Source organism: Oncorhynchus masou, chromosome 33 (assembly GCF_036934945.1).
Source record: "Oncorhynchus masou masou isolate Uvic2021 chromosome 33, UVic_Omas_1.1, whole genome shotgun sequence".
Classification (NCBI taxonomy): Eukaryota; Metazoa; Chordata; class Actinopteri; order Salmoniformes; family Salmonidae; genus Oncorhynchus; species Oncorhynchus masou.
In genome coordinates, this window is record NC_088244.1 from 1,137,501 (window position 1) to 1,160,155 (window position 22,655).

The following is a 22,655-nucleotide window of genomic DNA, read 5'->3' on the forward strand; positions in this document are numbered from 1 at the left end:
TAACCCATGGATGTCCTGACTCTCTGTGGTCACTAAAGATCCCATGGCACTTATCGTAATAATAGGGTCCTGTTAAACAGATGTCCTGACTCTCTGTGGTCACTAAAGATCCCATGGCACTTATCGTAATAATAGGACGTTAACCCGGATGTCCTGACTCTCTGTGGTCACTAAAGATCCCATGGCACTTATCGTAATAATAGGACGTTAACCCGGATGTCCTGACTCTCTGTGGTCACTAAAGATCCCATGGCACTTATCGTAATAATAGGACGTTAACCCGGATGTCCTGACTCTCTGTGGTCACTAAAGATCCCATGGCACTTATCGTAATAATAGGACGTTAACCCGGATGTCCTGACTCTCTGTGGTCACTAAAGATCCCATGGCACTTATCGTAATAATAGGACGTTAACCCGGATGTCCTGACTCTCTGTGGTCACTAAAGATCCCATGGCACTTATCGTAATAATAGGACGTTAACCCGGATGTCCTGACTCTCTGTGGTCACTAAAGATCCCATGGCACTTATCGTAATAATAGGACGTTAACCCGGATGTCCTGACTCTCTGTGGTCACTAAAGATCCCATGGCACTTATCGTAATAATAGGACGTTAACCCGGATGTCCTGACTCTCTGTGGTCACTAAAGATCCCATGGCACTTATCGTAATAATAGGGCGTTAAACAGATGTCCTGACTCTCTGTGGTCACTAAAGATCCCATGGCACTTATCGTAATAATAGGACGTTAACCCGGATGTCCTGAATCTCTGTGGTCACTAAAGATCCCATGGCACTTATCGTAATAATAGGACGTTAACCCGGATGTCCTGACTCTCTGTGGTCACTAAAGATCCCATGGCACTTATCGTAATAATAGGACGTTAACCCGGATGTCCTGACTCTCTGTGGTCACTAAAGATCCCATGGCACTTATCGTAATAATAGGGCGTTAACCCGGATGTCCTGACTCTCTGTGGTCACTAAAGATCCCATGGCACTTATCGTAATAATAGGGCACGTTAACCCGGATGTCCTGACTCTCTGTGGTCACTAAAGATCCCATGGCACTTATCGTAATAATAGGACGTTAACCCGGATGTCCTGACTCTCTGTGGTCACTAAAGATCCCATGGCACTTATCGTAATAATAGGACGTTAACCCGGATGTCCTGACTCTCTGTGGTCACTAAAGATCCCATGGCACTTATCGTAATAATAGGACGTTAACCCGGATGTCCTGACTCTCTGTGGTCACTAAAGATCCCATGGCACTTATCGTAATAATAGGACGTTAACCCGGATGTCCTGACTCTCTGTGGTCACTAAAGATCCCATGGCACTTATCGTAATAATAGGACGTTAACCCGGATGTCCTGACTCTCTGTGGTCACTAAAGATCCCATGGCACTTATCGTAATAATAGGACGTTAACCCGGATGTCCTGAATCTCTGTGGTCACTAAAGATCCCATGGCACTTATCGTAATAATAGGACGTTAACCCGGATGTCCTGACTCTCTGTGGTCACTAAAGATCCCATGGCACTTATCGTAATAATAGGACGTTAACCCGGATGTCCTGACTCTCTGTGGTCACTAAAGATCCCATGGCACTTATCGTAATAATAGGACGTTAACCCGGATGTCCTGACTCTCTGTGGTCACTAAAGATCCCATGGCACTTATCGTAATAATAGGACGTTAACCCGGATGTCCTGACTCTCTGTGGTCACTAAAGATCCCATGGCACTTATCGTAATAATAGGACGTTAACCCGGATGTCCTGACTCTCTGTGGTCACTAAAGATCCCATGGCACTTATCGTAATAATAGGACGTTAACCCGGATGTCCTGACTCTCTGTGGTCACTAAAGATCCCATGGCACTTATCGTAATAATAGGACGTTAACCCGGATGTCCTGATCTCTGTGGTCACTAAAGATCCCAGGCACTTATCGTTAACCCCGGATGTCCTGACTCTCTGTGGTCACTAAAGATCCCATGGCACTTATCGTAATAATAGGACGTTAACCCGGATGTCCTGACTCTCTGTGGTCACTAAAGATCCCATGGCACTTATCGTAATAATAGGACGTTAACCCGGATGTCCTGACTCTCTGTGGTCACTAAAGATCCCATGGCACTTATCGTAATAATAGGACGTTAACCCGGATGTCCTGAATCTCTGTGGTCACTAAAGATCCCATGGCACTTATCGTAATAATAGGACGTTAACCCGGATGTCCTGACTCTCTGTGGTCACTAAAGATCCCATGGCACTTATCGTAATAATAGGACGTTAACCCGGATGTCCTGACTCTCTGTGGTCACTAAAGATCCCATGGCACTTATCGTAATAATAGGACGTTAACCCGGATGTCCTGACTCTCTGTGGTCACTAAAGATCCCATGGCACTTATCGTAATAATAGGACGTTAACCCGGATGTCCTGAATCTCTGTGGTCACTAAAGATCCCATGGCACTTATCGTAATAATAGGACGTTAACCCGGATGTCCTGACTCTCTGTGGTCACTAAAGATCCCATGGCACTTATCGTAATAATAGGACGTTAACCCGGATGTCCTGAATCTCTGTGGTCACTAAAGATCCCATGGCACTTATCGTAATAATAGGACGTTAACCCGGATGTCCTGACTCTCTGTGGTCACTAAAGATCCCATGGCACTTATCGTAATAATAGGACGTTAACCCGGATGTCCTGACTCTCTGTGGTCACTAAAGATCCCACTTATCGTAATAATAGGACGTTAACCCGGATGTCCTGACTCTCTGTGGTCACTAAAGATCCCATGGCACTTATCGTAATAATAGGACGTTAACCCGGATGTCCTGACTCTCTGTGGTCACTAAAGATCACATGGCACTTATCGTAATAATAGGACGTTAACCCAGATGTCCTGACTCTCTGTGGTCACTAAAGATCCCATGGCACTTATCGTAATAATAGGGCTGTTAACCCGGATGTCCTGACTCTCTGTGGTCACTAAAGATCCCATGGCACTTATCGTAATAATAGGACGTTAACCCGGATGTCCTGACTCTCTGTGGTCACTAAAGATCACATGGCACTTATCGTAATAATAGGACGTTAACCCAGATGTCCTGACTCTCTGTGGTCACTAAAGATCCCATGGCACTTATCGTAATAATAGGGCTGTTAACCCGGATGTCCTGACTCTCTGTGGTCACTAAAGATCCCATGGCACTTATCGTAATAATAGGACGTTAACCCGGATGTCCTGACTCTCTGTGGTCACTAAAGATCCCATGGCACTTATCGTAATAATAGGACGTTAACCCGGATGTCCTGACTCTCTGTGGTCACTAAAGATCCCATGGCACTTATCGTAATAATAGGGCTGTTAACCCGGATGTCCTGACTCTCTGTGGTCACTAAAGATCCCATGGCACTTATCGTAATAATAGGACGTTAACCCGGATGTCCTGACTCTCTGTGGTCACTAAAGATCCCATGGCACTTATCGTAATAATAGGACGTTAACCCGGATGTCCTGACTCTCTGTGGTCACTAAAGATCCCATGGCACTTATCGTAATAATAGGACGTTAACCCGGATGTCCTGACTCTCTGTGGTCACTAAAGATCCCACTTATCGTAATAATAGGACGTTAACCCGGATGTCCTGACTCTCTGTGGTCACTAAAGATCCCATGGCACTTATCGTAATAATAGGACGTTAACCCGGATGTCCTGACTCTCTGTGGTCACTAAAGATCCCACTTATCGTAATAATAGGACGTTAACCCGGATGTCCTGACTCTCTGTGGTCACTAAAGATCCCATGGCACTTATCGTAATAATAGGACGTTAACCCAGATGTCCTGACTCTCTGTGGTCACTAAAGATCCCATGGCACTTATCGTAATAATAGGACGTTAACCCGGATGTCCTGACTCTCTGTGGTCACTAAAGATCACATGGCACTTATCGTAATAATAGGACGTTAACCCAGATGTCCTGACTCTCTGTGGTCACTAAAGATCCCATGGCACTTATCGTAATAATAGGGCTGTTAACCCGGATGTCCTGACTCTCTGTGGTCACTAAAGATCCCATGGCACTTATCGTAATAATAGGACGTTAACCCGGATGTCCTGACTCTCTGTGGTCACTAAAGATCACATGGCACTTATCGTAATAATAGGACGTTAACCCAGATGTCCTGACTCTCTGTGGTCACTAAAGATCCCATGGCACTTATCGTAATAATAGGGCTGTTAACCCGGATGTCCTGACTCTCTGTGGTCACTAAAGATCCCATGGCACTTATCGTAATAATAGGACGTTAACCCGGATGTCCTGACTCTCTGTGGTCACTAAAGATCCCATGGCACTTATCGTAATAATAGGACGTTAACCCGGATGTCCTGACTCTCTGTGGTCACTAAAGATCCCATGGCACTTATCGTAATAATAGGACGTTAACCCGGATGTCCTGACTCTCTGTGGTCACTAAAGATCCCACTTATCGTAATAATAGGACGTTAACCCGGATGTCCTGACTCTCTGTGGTCACTAAAGATCCCATGGCACTTATCGTAATAATAGGACGTTAACCCGGATGTCCTGACTCTCTGTGGTCACTAAAGATCCCATGGCACTTATCGTAATAATAGGGCTGTTAACCCGGATGTCCTGACTCTCTGTGGTCACTAAAGATCCCATGGCACTTATCGTAATAATAGGACGTTAACCCGGATGTCCTGACTCTCTGTGGTCACTAAAGATCCCATGGCACTTATCGTAATAATAGGACGTTAACCCGGATGTCCTGACTCTCTGTGGTCACTAAAGATCCCATGGCACTTATCGTAATAATAGGACGTTAACCCGGATGTCCTGACTCTCTGTGGTCACTAAAGATCACATGGCACTTATCGTAATAATAGGACGTTAACCCGGATGTCCTGAATCTCTGTGGTCACTAAAGATCCCATGGCACTTATCGTAATAATAGGGCTGTTAACCCGGATGTCCTGACTCTCTGTGGTCACTAAAGATCCCATGGCACTTATCGTAATAATAGGACGTTAACCCGGATGTCCTGACTCTCTGTGGTCACTAAAGATCCCATGGCACTTATCGTAATAATAGGACGTTAACCCAGATGTCCTGACTCTCTGTGGTCACTAAAGATCCCACTTATCGTAATAATAGGACGTTAACCCGGATGTCCTGACTCTCTGTGGTCACTAAAGATCCCATGGCACTTATCGTAATAATAGGACGTTAACCCGGATGTCCTGACTCTCTGTGGTCACTAAAGATCCCATGGCACTTATCGTAATAATAGGACGTTAACCCAGATGTCCTGACTCTCTGTGGTCACTAAAGATCCCACTTATCGTAATAATAGGACGTTAACCCAGATGTCCTGACTCTCTGTGGTCACTAAAGATCCCACTTATCGTAATAATAGGACGTTAACCCAGATGTCCTGACTCTCTGTGGTCACTAAAGATCCCACTTATCGTAATAATAGGGCTGTTAACCCTCATACCGTCGTTGTCACCTAATCATCCCCAGCTTCCAATTGGCTCATTCATTTTTTTATATTATATATTTTTTAACTTTATTTAACGAGGCAAGTCAGTTAAGAACAAATTCTTATTGACAATTACGGCCCAGGATCAGTGGGTTAACTGCCTTGTTCAGGGGCAGAATGACAGATTTTTACCTTGTCAGCTCGGGGATTCGATCTTGCAATCTTTTGGTCAAACGCTCTAACCACTAGGCTACCTGCCACCTCTACACTCTAACCACTAGGCTACCTGCCACCTCTACACTCTAACCACTAGGCTACCTGCCACCTCTACACTCTAACCACTAGACTACCTGCCACCTCTACACTCTAACCACTAGGCTACCTGCCACCTCTACACTCTAACCACTAGGCTACCTGCCACCTCTACACTCTAACCACTAGACTACCTGCCTCCTCTACACTCTAACCACTAGGCTACCCTGCCGCCCCGTCATCCCCTCTCCCCTGTAACTATTCCCCAGGTTGTTGCTGTAAATGAGAACGTCTCAGTCAACTTACCTTGTAAAATAAGGGTAAAAAAAATGATGCACAGTTTCACTCATGAGGATAGAGTTATGGTCATACTTGCCAAATGGAGGGTGAGGGAGACCTTCCTTCACATGTCACTGTGTGGAGTAATGGTCAAGAGTTTTTTTCCCCTCTGGTTGCACATTTAACATGCTGGTAGAAATGAAGTAAAACTGATTTAAGTTTACTTGCATTAAAGTACCCGGCCACTTGTTTGCTTATGGGTTTATACAGATCATTGAGTGCTGTCTTAGTACCAGCTTCGATTTGTGGTGGTAAATAGACAGCTATGAAAAATATTAGATTAAAAATTCTCTAAAGGTAAATATTGTTCTACAGGACCTCCACCAGCCGAAAGTAGTAGAAGCAATATTAACACCATCCCCTGCAGCCGGACAATTTTCTCAAGGCTTCTGGAAAGAAATACAGTCTGCTTAACCGGTGCCTCTCATTCAGACGACTGAAAGTTTCAACCGGTTCTCTCCATTATGCACCGAGTCTTCTCTGGTCTCTCCTCCACCCTTTAAAGGGTCTGAGACGCAGAGTCGTAGTCAGAGGCCGAGTCTTCTCTGGTCTCTCCTCCACCCTTTACAGGGTCTGAGACGCCGAGTCGCAGTCAGAGGCCGTCTTCTCTGGTCTCTCCTCCACCCTTTAAAGGGTCTGAGACGCAGAGTCGTAGTCAGAGGCCGAGTCTTCTCTGGTCTCTCCTCCACCCTTTAAAGGGTCTGAGACGCAGAGTCGTAGTCAGAGGCCGAGTCTTCTCTGGTCTCTCCTCCACCCTTTAAAGGGTCTGAAACGCAGAGTCGTAGTCAGAGGCCGAGTCTTCTCTGGTCTCTCCTCCACCCTTTACAGGGTCTGAGACGCCGAGTCGTAGTCAGAGGCCGAGTCTTCTCTGGTCTCTCCTACCACCCTTTACAGGGTCTGAGACGCCGAGTTGCAGTCAGAGGCCGAGTCTTCTCTGGTCTCTCCTCCACCCTTTACAGGGTCTGAGACGCCGAGTCGCAGTCAGAGGCCGAGTCTTCTCTGGTCTCTCCTCCACCCTTTACAGGGTCTGAGACGCCGAGTCGCAGTCAGAGGCCGAGTCTTCTCTGGTCTCTCCTCCACCCTTTACAGGGTCTGAGACGCCGAGTTGCAGTCAGAGGCCGAGTCTTCTCTGGTCTCTCCTCCACCCTTTAAAGGGTCTGAGACGCAGAGTCGTAGTCAGAGGCCGAGTCTTCTCTGGTCTCTCCTACCACCCTTTACAGGGTCTGAGACGCCGAGTCGCAGTCAGAGGCCGAGTCTTCTCTGGTCTCTCCTCCACCCTTTAAAGGGTCTGAGACGCCGAGTAGCAGTCAGAGGCCGAGTCTTCTCTGGTCTCTCCTCCACCCTTTACAGGGTCTGAGCCGCCGATAGCTCGGTTAGGGGGAGTGATGAGCTCTACAGCAGAGTCTCACAACTCAATCGCTGGTTGAAAACTGTTTCCTACCCTCCCAAAAGATAGAATGTGTAGATAATTGTACCTTTTTTTGGGACTCACCCACAAAAAGGACCAAGCCTGGCCTGCTGAGGAGTGACGGACTCCATCCTAGCTGGAGGGGTGCTCTCATCTTATCTACCAACATAGACAGGGCTCTAACTCCTCTAGCTCCACAATGAGATAGGGTGCAGGCCAGGCAGCAGGCTGTTAGCCAGCCTGCCAGCTTAGTGAAGTCTGCCACTAGCACAGTCAGTGTAGTCAGCTCAGCTATCCCCATTGAGACTGTGTCTGTGCCTCAATCTAGGTTGGGCAAAACTAAACATGGAGGTGTTTGCCTTAGCAATCTAACTGGAATAAAGACCTCCTCCATTCCTGCCATTATTGAAAGAGATTGTGATACCTCACATCTCAAAATAGAGCTACTTAATGTTTGATCCCTCACTTCCAATGCAGTCATAGTCAATGAACTAATCACTAATCATAACCTTCATGTGATTGGCCTGACTGAAACATGGCTTAAGCCTGATGCATTTACTGTTTTAATTGAGGCCTCTCCTGCTGGTTACACTAGTGACCATATGATGTGCCTCCCGCAAAGGCGGAGGTGTTGCTAACATTTACGATAGCACATTTTTATTTTATGACGACTGCGTTTTTGTATTTTGAGCTTCAAGTCATGAAATCTATGCAGCCTACTCAATCCTTTTTTATAGCTACTGTTTACAGGCCTCCTGGGCCATATACAGCATTCCTCACTCAGTTCCCTGAATTCCTATCGGACCCTGTAGTCATGTCAGATAATATTATAATTTTTGGTGACTTCAATATTCACATGAAAAAAACCCATAGACCCAAAAGGCGACTCAGCGTTTTTTTTTCTTCCAAACATGTCTTTTGACCTACTCATTGCCACAGTCACACCCTGGATATAGTTATGTCCCGTGGAATAAATATTGTGGATCGAAATGTTTTTCCTCATAATCCTGGTCTATCGGACCACCATCTTATTATGTTTGCAATCACAAAAATGTATCTACTCAGACCTCAACCAAGGATTATCAAAAGGCGTGCTATATATTCTTGGACAAACTAAAGATTCCTAGATGCCCTTCCAGACTCCCCCGCCTACCCAAGGACGTCAGAGTACAAACATCAGTTAACCACCTAACTGAGGAACTCAATTTAATCTTGTGTAATACCCTAGATGCAGTCGCACCCCCAAAAACCAAAAATATAAAGCTCCGTGGTATACAGAAAATACCCAAGTAAAAAAATGCCCTGAAGTAAACTTACAGAAATGGCGCTCCACCAAACTGGAAGACTTCCGACTAGTTTGGACTGACAGTACCGTGCCGTATTGAAGAGCCCTCACTGCTGCTCGTTCATCCTACTTTTCCAATCTAATTGAGGAGAATGAGAACAATTCTACATTTATTTTTGATACTTTCACAAACAAAAAGCAGCATTCCCCAAGAGAGGATGGCTTTTACTTCAGCAGTGATGAATTCATAAACTTCGCCAAAAAGATCATGATCATTAAAAATGAAATTACGGACTTCTCAATAAACCTGAATGTTTCTCCAAAGCTCAGTTGTTGTGAGTCTGCACAGAACTGCCAGGACCTAGGATCAATGGAGACACTCTAGATTTGTAATCCTCTATCTATTGACACATTTATGAAAATAGTCATGGCATCTAAACCTTCCAACTGGAACCTATTCCAATTAAACTACAGAAAGAGCTACTTCCTGTGCTTGGCCCTCCTATGATGAACATAATAAATGTTTTTCTGTCCTCCGGATTTATACCAAATGCACTAAAATTGGCAGTAATATATCGAATCTTCCATTTCTCTCAATTTGTTATTTTTAAAAGCTCACTGCCTTCCTGAAGACAAATAATGTATACGAAACACTTCAGTCTTGTTTTAGACCCCATCATAGCACTGAAACTGCACTTGTGAAGGTGGTAAATGACCTTTTAATGGTGTCAGACCAAGACTCTGCATCAGTCCTTGTGCTCCTAGACCTTAGTTCTGCTTTTGACACCATCGATCACCACATTCTTTTGGAGAGATTGGAAACCCTAATTGGTCTACAGGGACAAGTTATGGCCTGGTTTAGATCTTCTCTGACAGAGAGATATCAGTTCGTCTCTGTGGATGGTTTGTCCTCTGACACATCAATTGTAAGTGTCGATGTTCCTCAAGGTTCCGTTTTAGGACCACTATATATTGTACCTCTTGGTGATGTCATTAGTAACACACAATGTTAACTTTCACTGCTATGCGGACGACACACAGCTGTACATTTCGACGAAACACGGCGAAGCCCCAAAATTGCCATCCCTGGAAGCCTGTGTTTCAGACATAAGGAAGTGGATGGTGGCAAATGTTTAACTTTTAAACTCGGATAAAACAGAGAGGCTGGTTCCCAAGTCCCAAGAAATAAAGGGATATGCTGTTGGATCTGAACATGTATATTGATGGTTATACAGTTGTCTCAAATAAAATTGAAGGACCTTGGCGTTACTCTGATCTTTACTCTGGACATTGACCTCTCTTTAGATGAACATATCAAGAATATTTCAAGCTTTTTTTCCATCTTCGTAACATTTCAACAATCTGAAACGTTCTGTAAAAAAATGCAGAAAGCTAATCCATGCTTTTGTCACTTCTAGATTAGACTAATGCAATGCTCTACTCTCCAGCTACCCGGATAAAGCACTAAGTACACTTCAGTTAGTGTTAAACACTGCTGCTAGAATCTTGATGAGAACCACAAAAAGTATACTTTTACTGCAGTGCTCGCCTCTCTACATTATCTTCCTGTTAAAGCTAAGGTTAGGGCTGATTTCAAGGTTTTACTGCTAACCAACAAAGAATTATATGGGTTTGCTCTTACCTCTCTCTCCTATTTTGTCCTGCCGTACATACCTACACATACGCAATGGTCACAATATGCACAATATTACTATTATTTTTATTATAATTATTATTATAATTACTATTCTTATTCTTCTTATTATTAAAATAATTAGTTATAATTATTTTTGTTTTTATTATTATTATTTTTATTATCATTATTATTATTCTTATTTTATTCTTATTTTTATTGTTATTATTATTATTATTTGATTATTTAAAAAAAAGTTTTTTTATTATTATTATCATTACAATTATTAGTATTATTTTTATTATAATTATAATTCTAATTACTATTCTTATTCTTATTATTATTATAATAATTATAGTTATAATTATTTGTGTTTTTATTATTTTTATTTTATTTTTTATTTTCATTATTATTGTTATTATGATTTTTTATATTTTTTATTATTATTATCATTATTATTTTCATAATTATTATTATTTTTATTATCATTATTATCATTATTATTTTAATTTTATTATTATTATTATTTTAATTATTTTTATAACTATTATTAATTTTCTTATCATTATTATTATTATTTATTTTATTTTATTATTATTATTATTATTTTTATTTTTATTATTATTATTACTCCAAATCGTAGTGGTATGGGTAGTGGGGCTGATGGTGGTATGGGTAGTGGAATGGGTAGTAGGGCTGATGTTGGTATGGGTAGTAGGGCTGATGGTGGTATGGGTAGTGGTATGGGTAGTAGGGCTGATGGTGGTATGGGTAGTAGGGCTGATGGTGGTATGGGTAGTGGTATGGGTAGTAGGGCTGATGGTGGTATGGGTAGTGGTATGGGTAGTAGGGCAGATGGTGGTATGGATAGTGGTATGGGTAGTAGGGCTGATGGTGGTATGGGTAGTGGAATGGGTAGTAGGGCTGATGGTGGTATGGGTAGTAGGGCTGATGGTGGTATGGATAGTGGTATGGGTAGTAGGGCTGATGTTGGTATGGATAGTAGGGCTGATGGTGGTATGGGTAGTGGTATGGGTAGTAGGGCTGGTGGTGGTATGGGTAGTAGGGCTGATGGTGGTATGGGTAGTGGTATGGGTAGTAGGGCTGATGGTGGTATGGGTAGTGGTATGGGTAGTAAGGCTGATGGTGGTATGGGTAGTGGTATGGGTAGTAGGGCTGATGGTGGTATGGGCAGTGGTATGGGTAGTAGGGCTGATGGTGGTATGGGTAGTAGGGCTGGTGGTGTTATGGGTAGTAGGGCTGGTGGTGGTATGGGTAGTAGGGCTGGTGGTGGTATGGGCAGTGGTATGGGTAGTAGGGCTGGTGGTGGTATGGGTAGTAGGGCTGGTGGTGGTATGGGTAGTGGTATGGGTAGTTATTTAATGATAGCGGTGGTAGAAGTAGTAGTAATGATGATGACAGTTGTAGTACTGACATAATGGTGCTGATGACCGTTTGTTAGTTATAGTTTTAGTAGCTAGTAGATATATATCTATATATTAGATATATATCTATATATTAGGTATAAATGCTGCAAGTGGTAGCATTTATTCTCGTAGTCATAATAGTAGCATGTTCATTTTCCTTGTTTAGGCTTTTATTGTCCCCATAATTTATTACATTTATCTATTTATACTATTGACTGTTACCAGTCTATTGTTGTTATTTCAATTACATAGTTATTTTTTTATAATTATTATCATGTATTATTTTATTACAATGTATATTTTATAAATTGTTATTTTGGCAATATTGACACAATGATTTTCATGCCAATAAAGCAGCTTGAATTTGAGTTTAAGAGAGGAGAGACAAAGGAGTGAGAGAAAGAGAGAGAGTTCGCGTAACCTGAGGTTGCTTGGGTTTTCTCAACACTGAACTTGCTCCCATTGAAGTTGGAACTCCCTCCCTCCCCCTCCCCTCTCTCCTTTCCCTATTCTATCCCCCCTCTCTCTTCTCCCTCCCTCCCCCCTAGCCTCTCTCCTTTCCCTATTCTATCCCCCCTCTCTCTTCTCCCTCCCTCCCCCCTACCCTCTCTCCTTTCCCTATTCTATCCCCCTTCTCTCTTCTCCCTCCCTCCCCCCTACCCTCTCTCCTTTCCCTATTCTATCCCCCCTCTCTCTTCTCCCTCCCACCACCCTACCTCTGTACCTCCCTCTATCCCCTCTCCTCCCTTCCCACTCTCTCTTCTCCCTCCCTCCCTTCCCCACCTCTCTCTTCTCCCTCCCTCCCTTCCCCACCTCTCTCTTCTCCCTCCCACCTCCCTCCCTCCCTTCCCCACCTCTCTTCTCCCTCCCTACCTCCCTCCATACCCCCTCCATCCATCCATCTCCTCTCCTACCTTCCCCCTCTCCCACCTCCCTCCCTCCCTTCCCCACCTCTCTCTTCTCCCTCCCTCCCTACCTCCCTACCCCCTCCATCCATCCATCTCCTCTCCTATCTTCCCCCTCTCCCACCTCTTTCTAACAGGTAACAGACTGACTGTTTAACTAACACAAGGTCACAGCATAGAGAACCGGATCACTACAACTATATACATTTACATCTACACAACCGTTCACCTGAAAACCCTGTCTGTCATAGTTCCAACTATATACATTTACATCTACACAACCATTCACCTGAAAACCCCGTCTGTCATAGTTCCAACTATATACATTTACATCTACACAACCATTCACCTGAAAACCCCGTCTGTCATAGTTCCAACTATATACATGTGCACAACCATTCACCTGAAAACCCCGTTTGTCATAGTTCCAACTTATGTTCTGTTGAACCTCTGTTCTAAAGATAGAAACACAGTATTTTACTCTCCTGTACCTTAGACAGTGATTAGTTACCTCTGGTTGGCAGTGCTGTGGGACCTCCTATTTAGCTTCTGTTTGCTACAAATGAAACTCGAAGGATCAAATTTCACTTAATGACAGGTATGGGCAAAACAAACATGATATTACACACACACACACACACACACACACACACACACACACACACACACACACACACACACACACACACACACACACACACACACACACACACACACACACACACACACACACACACAGATACACCGTGAACAGCACAGGAAAACTTTGCGTGTGCTCTTACCTCCGTCTATGCTCTCCCTTGGTCCCTCTCTCCCTCTCTCCTCCTTCAGTGCACCAAAGAGTGATATATTCAACTTCTCACTGTCTTCTCCGTCAGAGTTATCCCAAACTCCCTATCCGACGTCCTCTTTTTAAAGCCTCCCACTCTCTTTGGGAAAAATTGTTCTGAAAGTTACAGAGGAGTCCCATAGATACTCCCACCCTCCCGTTAGGCTGCCCGTAGGTCCTAGTGCCTTCCTTCTCCTCTCTCCCTGCCCGCCTGGAGAGCTCCACTGTGTCTCAATGTTGGAGCTATTCAAAGGCCCTGGAGAGCTCCACTGTGCCTCAATGTTGAAGCTATTCAATGGCCCTGGAGAGCTCCACTGTACCTCAATGGTAGAGCTATTCAATGGACGTGGAGAGCTCCACTGCGCCTCAATGGTAGAGCTATTCAATGGACCTGGAGAGCTCCACTGCGCCTCAATGGTAGAGCTATTCAATGGACCTGGAGAGCTCCACTGCGCCTCAATGGTAGAGCTATTCAATGGACCTGGAGAGCTCCACTGTGCCTCAATGATAGAGCTATTGAACTGAGAGGAGAGCTCCACTGTGCCTCAATGTTAGAGCTATTCTACCATTGTTGCAATTTACTGCAGAGCTAGCCTGCAGAGTTCTGTCATACTGTCCAGGTCTGTGCCCAAACAATTCAATCTTCTACTTTTAAAAATACACCTTTCCAGAAACAAGTCTCTAACCGTTGCCACTAGCTATAGACCCCCTTCAGCCCTTTGCTGTGCCCTGGACACCATATGTGAACTGATTGTCCCCTATTTATCTTCAGAGCTCGTGCTGTTGGGTGGCCTAAACTGGGATATGCTTAACACCCCGGCCATCTTACAATCTAAGCTAGATGCTCTCAATCTCACACAAATTATTAAGGAACCTACCAGGTACTACCCTAAATCCGTAACCATGGGCACCCTGTTAGATATAATCAAGACCAACTTGCCCTCTAAATACACCTCAGCGTTCTCAGCAATCACTGCCTCATTGCCTGCGTGCGTGATGAGTCCGCGGTCAAACGATCACTCCTCATCACTGTCAAACGCTCCCTAAAACACTTCAGCGAGTAGGCCTTTCTAATAGACCTGGCCCGGGTATCCTGGAAGGATATTGATCTCATTACGTCTTTAGAAGATGCCTGGTTGCTCTTTAAAAGTGCTTTCCTCGCCATCTTAAATAAACATGCCCAATTTAATTTTTTTTAGAACTAAGAACAGATATAGTCCTTGGTTCACCCCAGACTTGACTGCACTTGACCATCACAAAAACATCCTGTAGCATGCTACCTGTCCCATTATTTGACCATGCTGGTCATTTATGAACATTTGAACATCTTGTCCATGTTCTGTTATAATCTCCACAGCCAGAAGAGGACTGGCCACCCCTCATAGCCTGGTTCCTCTCTAGGTTCCATCCTAGGTTCTGGCCTTTCTAGGGAGTTTTTCCTAGCCAACATGCTTCAACACCTGTATTGCTTGCTGTTTGGGGTTTTAGGCTGGGTTTCTGCACTTTGAGATATCAGCTGATGTACGGAGGGCTATATAAATACATTTGATTTGATTTGATTTTGGCGTTCTGCTTTAGCTTCGAATAGCCCCCGCGATATGCATATTATTTATTATTTATACATTTTTTTCAGGGAAGTCAGGAACCAATATACTCAGTCAGTTAGGAAAGCTAAGGCTACGCTTCTCAAACAGAAATTTGCATCCTGTAGCACTAATTCCTAATTGTTGCAACCCCTGTTCAACCTCTCTGTTGTATCATCTGAGATCCCTAACGATTGGAAAGCTGCCACGGTCATCCCCCTCTGCAAAGGGGGAGACACTCTAGACCCAAACTGTTATAGACCGATATCTATCCTGCCCTGGCTTTCTAACATCTTCGAAAGCCAAGTTAACAAACCGATCATCAACCATTTCGAATCCCATCGTACCATCTCTGCTATGCAATCTGGTTTCAGAGCTGGTCATGGGTGCACCTCAGCCACGCTCAAGTTCCTAAACAATATCATAACCGCCATCGATAAAAGACAGTACTGTGCAGCCGTCTTCATCAACCTGGCCAAGGCTTTCGACTCTGTCAATCACCGCATTCTTATCGGCAGACTCAATAGCCTTGGTTTCTCAAATGATTGCCTCACCTGGTTCACCAACTACTTCTCTGATAGAGTTTGGTATGTCAAATCGGAGGGCCTGTTGTCCGGACCTCTGGCAGTCTCTATGGGGGTGCCACAGGGTTCAAATCTTGGGCCGACTATTTTGTCTGTATATATCAATGATGTCGCTCTCGCTGCTGGTGATTTTCTGATCCACCTTTACGCATATGACACCATTCTGTATACTTCTGGCCCTTCTTTGGACACTGTGTTAACTAACCTCCAAACGAGCTTCAATGCCATACAACACTGCTTCCATGGGCTCCAACTGCTTTTAAATGCAAGTAAAACTAAATGCATGCTCTTCAACCGATCACTACCAGCACCTGTCCGCCCGTCTAGCATCACTACTCTTGACGGTTCTGACTTATGTGGACAACTACAAATACCTAGGTGTCTGGCTAGACTGTAAACTCTCCTTCCAGACTCACATCAAACATCTCCAATCCAAAATTAAATCTAGAATCGGCTTCCTATCTCACAACAAAGCCTCCTTCACCCATGCTTACAAACATACCCTCGTAAAACTGACTATCCCACCAATCCTTGATTTCGGCGATGTAATTTACAAAATAGACTCCAACACTCTACTCAGCAAATTGGAGGTAGTCTATCACAGTGCAATCCATTTTGTCACCAATGCCCCTTATACTACCCACCAGTGCGACCTGTATGCTCTCGTTGGCTGGCCCTCACTACATATTCGTCGCCAAACCCACTGGCTCCAGGTCATCTACAACACTTTGCTAGGTAAAGCCCCGCTTTATCTCAGCTCACTGGTCACCATTGCAACACCCACCTGTAGCACACGCTCCAGCAGGTATATTTCACGGGTAATCCCCAAAGCCAACACTTACTTTGCCTGCTTTTCCTTCCAGTTCTCTGCTGCCAATGACTGGAACAAATTGAAAAAAATCACTGAAGCTGGAGTCTTATATCTCCCTCTCTAATTTTAAGCATCAGCTCTTTATCTTTTGCACGTTAGTATCTCTACTTGCACATTCATCATCTGCACATCTATCACTCCAGTGTTAATTGCTAAATTATAATTATTTTGCCTCTATGGTCTGTTTATTGCCTTACCTCCCTACTCTTCGACCATTGTACACACTGTACATTGATTTTTCTATTGTGATGTTGACTGTACGTTTGTTTATGTGTAACTCTGTGTTGTTGTTTGTGTCGAACTGCTATGCTTTATCTTGGCCAGGTCAAAGTTGTAAATGAGAACTTGTTCTCAACTGGCCTACCTAGTTCAATAAAGGTGAAATAAAAAAAGATTCAATGGACCTGGAGAGCTCCACTGTAACTCGATGGTAGACTTATGGGATGCTTTACAATATACTGAGTTATCCAATATAAGGATATCCCAGATCGGGGTCCTGTGTGGCTCAGTCGGTAGAGCATGGCGCTTGCAACGCCAAGCGTCGTGGGTTCGATTCCCGCTGGGACCACCCATATGTAAAAGTAGTGGCCCCAGCCGACTTGTAAGTCGCTTTGGACAAAAGCGTCTGCTAAATGAGATATATTATTATTATATTATCTGTATTTCCCAGGTCTAGATTTCCCAGGTCTAGATTTCCCAGGTCTATATTTCCCAGGCCTAGATATACCAGGTCTAGATATACCAGGTCTAGATATACCAGGTCTGGATTTCCCAGGTCTAGATATACCAGTTCTAGATTTCCCAGGTCTAGACTTCCCAGATCTAGATATACCAGGTCTAGATATACCAGGTCTAGATTTCCCAGGTCTAGATTTCCCAGGTCTAGATATACCAGGTCTAGATTTCCCAGGTATAGATATACCAGGTCTAGATATACCAGGTCTAGATTTCCCAGGTCTAGATTTCCCAGGTCTAGATTTCCCTGGCCTAGATAAACCAGGTCTAGATTTAACAGGTCTAGATATACCAGGTCTAGATTTCCCAGGTCTAGATTTACCAGGTCTAAATATACCAGGTCGAGATATAGCAGGTCTAGATTTCCCAGGTCTAGATTTACCAGGTCTAGATATACCAGGTCTAGATATACCAGGTCTAGATATCCCAGATCTATATTTCCCCGGTCTATATTTCCCAGATCTATATTTCCCCGGTCTATATTTCCCAGGTCTAGATTTCCCAAGTCTATATTTCCCAGGTCTAGATTTCCCAGGTCTATATTTCCCAGGCCTAGATACACCAGGTCTATATTTACCAGGTCTAGATATACCAGGTCTAGATTTCCCAGGTCTAGATTTACCAGGTCTAAATATACCAGGTCTAGATATAGCAGGTCTAGATTTCCCAGATCTAGATTTCCCAGATCTAGATAACTTGAGTTTCACATTTACTGAAGTAAACATCTATAAAGCAATAAGGAAGCCCGAATACAGGAATCTGATCTGGAGCTTCACATCTTCTGAAGTAATTTAGCAAAACAGGAAATAGTGGAGTATACTACAGTATGCACATGACCAAGACAGGAAATAGTGGAGTATACTACAGTATGCACATGACCAAGACAGGACATAGTGGAGTATACTACAGTATGCACATGACCAAGACAGGAAATAGTGGAGTATACTACAGTATGCACATGACCAAGACAGGAAATAGTGGAGTATACTACAGTATGCACATGACCAAGACAGTAAATAGTGGAGTATACTCAGTATGCACATGACCAAGACAGGAAATAGTGGAGTATACTACAGTATGCACATGACCAAGACAGGAAATAGTGGAATATACTACAGTATGCACATGACCAAGACAGTAAATAGTGGAGTATACTCAGTATGCACATGACCAAGACAGGAAATAGTGGAGTATACTACAGTATGCACATGACCAAGACAGGACATAGTAGAATATACTACAGTATGCACATGACCAAGACAGTAAATAGTGGAGTATTCTACAGTATGCACATGACCAAGACAGGAAAGAGTGGAGTATACTACAGTATGCACATGACCAAGACAGGAAATAGTGGAGTGTACTACAGTATGCATATGACCAAGACAGGAAATAGTGGAGTATACTACAGTATGCACATGACCAAGACAGGAAATAGTGGAGTATACTACAGTATGCACATGACCAAGACAGGAGATAGTGGAGTATACTACAGTATGCACATGACCAAGACAGGAAATAGTGGAGTATACTACAGTATGCACATGACCAAGACAGGAAATAGTGGAATATACTACAGTATGCACATGACCAAGACAGGAAATAGTGGAGTGTACTACAATATGCACATGACCAAGACAGGAGATAGTGGAGTATACTACAGTATGCACATGACCAAGACAGGAAATAGTGGAGTATACTACAGTATGCACATGACCAAGACAGGAGATAGTGGAGTATACTACAGTATGCACATGACCAAGACAGGAAATAGTGGAGTATACTACAGTATGCACATGACAAAGACAGGAAATAGTGGAATATACTACAGTATGCACATGACCAAGACAGGAAATAGTGGAGTGTACTACAATATGCACATGACCAAGACAGGAGATAGTGGAGTATACTACAGTATGCACATGACCAAGACAGGAAATAGTGGAGTATACTACAGTATGCACATGACCAAGGGCGCTCCATCCTTAAACGGGACATCAGTAGTTAACAGAAGCAGAGCTTAACACATACAATACTACTGGAGTTGCAACACAGTTCATCAGTTACATGGTTAGCCTCTTCACAAATCACTCTATTAAACTTTGTCTCGATTATCCTGTCACATTTAACAGTATACAACAGCATGGCAGTTCCTCCACATTTCTTCTTTAGCTGCTTATTCGAGTGTTTCCCCATAGTGTTATGAACATACCAGTGTACGGAGCAGAGCCAGATCATACTAACTACAGATAGACCTGTTCTGTGAGTGAAACACTGCTCCTGCACAAAACATTATAACAGTAGAAGAATCTGGTGTTAGGTTCAGAGGAGGGGGGGAGGGGGGGGGGGGGCTGTGCTGTGCTGTGATATCGGTGTCTGTAGGGCTGAAGGGTGAACACAGGGTGTGGCTGGAGTCTCTGTGTGGAGTGAAGGGATATTATCATCTCTCTCTCCCCCTCTATCTATCTCCCTATCTATGTGACCTGAGTGGTATCAGAGTCAGCAGGCAAAAGTCAAAAGTCAGCAGTCACAGTCAGCAGTCACAGTCTGTAGGCAGCAGCAGTCAGCAGCAGTCAGCAGCAGTCAGCAGCAGTCAGCAACAGTCAGCAGCAGTTAGCAGCAGTCAGCAGCAGTCAGCAGCAGTTAGCAGCAGTCAGCAGCAGTTAGCAGCAGTCAGCAGCAGTTAGCAGCAGTCAGCAGCAGTCAGCAGCAGTCAGCAGTCACAGTCTGTAGGCAGCAGCAGTCAGCAGCAGTCAGCAGCAGTTAGCAGCAGTCAGCAGCAGTCAGCAGCAGCCAGCAGCAGTCAGCAGCAGTCAGCAGCAGTCAGCAGCAGTCAGCAGCAGTCAGCAGCAGTCAGCAGCAGTCAGCAGCAGTTAGCAGCAGTCAGCAGCAGTTAGCAGCAGTCAGCAGCAGTCAGCAGCAGTCAGCAGCAGTTAGCAGCAGTCAGCAGCAGTTAGCAGCAGTCAGCAGCAGTCAGCAGCAGTTAGCAGCAGTTAGCAGTCACAGTCTGTAGACAGCAGCAGTCAGCAGCAGTCAGCAACAGTCAGCAGCAGTTAGCAGCAGTTAGCAGCAGTCAGCAGCAGTCAGCAGCAGTCAGCAGCAGTTAGCAGCAGTTAGCAGCAGTTAGCAACAGTTAGCAGCAGTCAGCAGCAGTCAGCAGCAGTCAGCAGTCACAGTCTGTAGGCAGCAGCAGTTAGCAGCAGTTAGCAACAGTCAGCAGCAGTTAGCAGCAGTCAGCAGCAGTCAGCAGCAGTCAGCAGCAGTTAGCAGCAGTTAGCAGCAGTTAGCAGCAGTCAGCAGCAGTCAGCAGCAGTCAGCAGCAGTCAGCAACAGTTAGCAGCAGTCAGCAGCAGTCAGCAGCAGTCAGCAGCAGTCAGCAGCAGTCAGCAACAGTCAGCAGCAGTTAGCAGCAGTCAGCAGCAGTCAGCAGCAGTCAGCAGCAGTCAGCAGCAGTCAGCAGCATTCAGCAGCAGTCAGCAACAGTCAGCAGCAGTCAGCAGCAGTTAGCATCAGTCAGCAGCAGTCAGCAGCAGTTAGCAGCAGTCAGTAGCAGTCAGCAGCAGTCAGCAGCAGTCAGCAACAGTTAGCAGCAGTCAGCAACAGTCAGCAGCAGTCAGCAGCAGTCAGCAGCAGTTAGCAGCAGTTAGCAGCAGTCAGCAGCAGTCAGCAGCAGTCAGCAGCAGTCAGCAACAGTCAGCAGCAGTTAGCAGTCAGCAGCAGTTAGCAGCAGTCAGCAACAGTCAGCAACAGTCAGCAGCAGTTAGCAGTCAGCAGCAGTTAGCAGCAGTTAGCAGCAGTCAGCAGCAGTCAGCAGCAGTCAGCAGCAGTTAGCAGCAGTTAGCAGCAGTCAGCAGCAGTCAGCAGCAGTCAGCAGCAGTCAGCAACAGTCAGCAACAGTCAGCAGCAGTTAGCAGTCAGCAGCAGTCAGCAGCAGTTAGCAGCAGTCAGCAGCAGTCAGCAGCAGTCAGCAGCAGTCAGCAACAGTTAGCAGCAGTCAGCAACAGTCAGCAGCAGTCAGCAGCAGTCAGCAGCAGTTAGCAGTCAGCAGCAGTTAGCAGCAGTTAGCAGCAGTCAGCAGCAGTCAGCAGCAGTCAGCAGCAGTCAGCAACAGTCAGCAGCAGTTAGCAGTCAGCAGCAGTTAGCAGCAGTCAGCAACAGTCAGCAACAGTCAGCAGCAGTTAGCAGTCAGCAGCAGTTAGCAGCAGTTAGCAGCAGTCAGCAGCAGTCAGCAGCAGTCAGCAGCAGTTAGCAGTCAGCAGCAGTTAGCAGCAGTCAGCAGCAGTCAGCAGCAGTCAGCAGCTGTCAGCAGCAGTCAGCAGCAGTTAGCAGTCAGCAGCAGTCAGCAGCAGTTAGCAGCAGTTAGCAGTCAGCAGCAGTCAGCAGCAGTTAGCAGCAGTTAGCAGTCAGCAGCAGTCAGCAGCAGTTAGCAGCAGTTAGCAGTCAGCAGCAGTCAGCAGCAGTTAGCAGTCAGCAGCAGTCAGCAGCAGTCAGCAGCAGTTAGCAGCAGTTAGCAGCAGTCAGCAGCAGTCAGCAGCATTCAGCAGCAGTCAGCAACAGTCAGCAGCAGTCAGCAGCAGTTAGCATCAGTCAGCAGCAGTCAGCAGCAGTTAGCAGCAGTCAGCAGCAGTCAGCAGCAGTCAGCAGCAGTCAGCAACAGTTAGCAGCAGTCAGCAACAGTCAGCAGCAGTCAGCAGCAGTCAGCAGCAGTTAGCAGTCAGCAGCAGTTAGCAGCAGTTAGCAGCAGTCAGCAGCAGTCAGCAGCAGTCAGCAGCAGTCAGCAACAGTCAGCAGCAGTTAGCAGTCAGCAGCAGTTAGCAGCAGTCAGCAACAGTCAGCAACAGTCAGCAGCAGTTAGCAGTCAGCAGCAGTTAGCAGCAGTTAGCAGCAGTCAGCAGCAGTCAGCAGCAGTCAGCAGCAGTTAGCAGCAGTTAGCAGCAGTCAGCAGCAGTCAGCAGCAGTCAGCAGCAGTCAGCAACAGTCAGCAACAGTTAGCAGTCAGCAGCAGTCAGCAGCAGTTAGCAGCAGTCAGCAGCAGTCAGCAGCAGTCAGCAGCAGTCAGCAACAGTTAGCAGCAGTCAGCAACAGTCAGCAGCAGTCAGCAGCAGTCAGCAGCAGTTAGCAGTCAGCAGCAGTTAGCAGCAGTTAGCAGCAGTCAGCAGCAGTCAGCAGCAGTCAGCAGCAGTCAGCAACAGTCAGCAGCAGTTAGCAGTCAGCAGCAGTTAGCAGCAGTCAGCAACAGTCAGCAACAGTCAGCAGCAGTTAGCAGTCAGCA

General features: G+C 45.2%; 1 protein-coding gene across 1 annotated transcript in view; it reads right to left on the minus strand.

The window, feature by feature from the left end:
• Positions 1-13,706, minus strand: part of LOC135527496 (nerve growth factor-like) — a 113,411-nt gene extending 99,705 nt beyond the window's left edge. The window contains exon 1 of the mRNA XM_064956001.1: positions 13,564-13,706. The gene's annotated coding sequence lies outside the window, so the exon portion shown is untranslated. The remainder of the gene's footprint in view (positions 1-13,563) is intronic.
• Between the last annotated feature and the right edge of the window lie 8,949 nt (positions 13,707-22,655).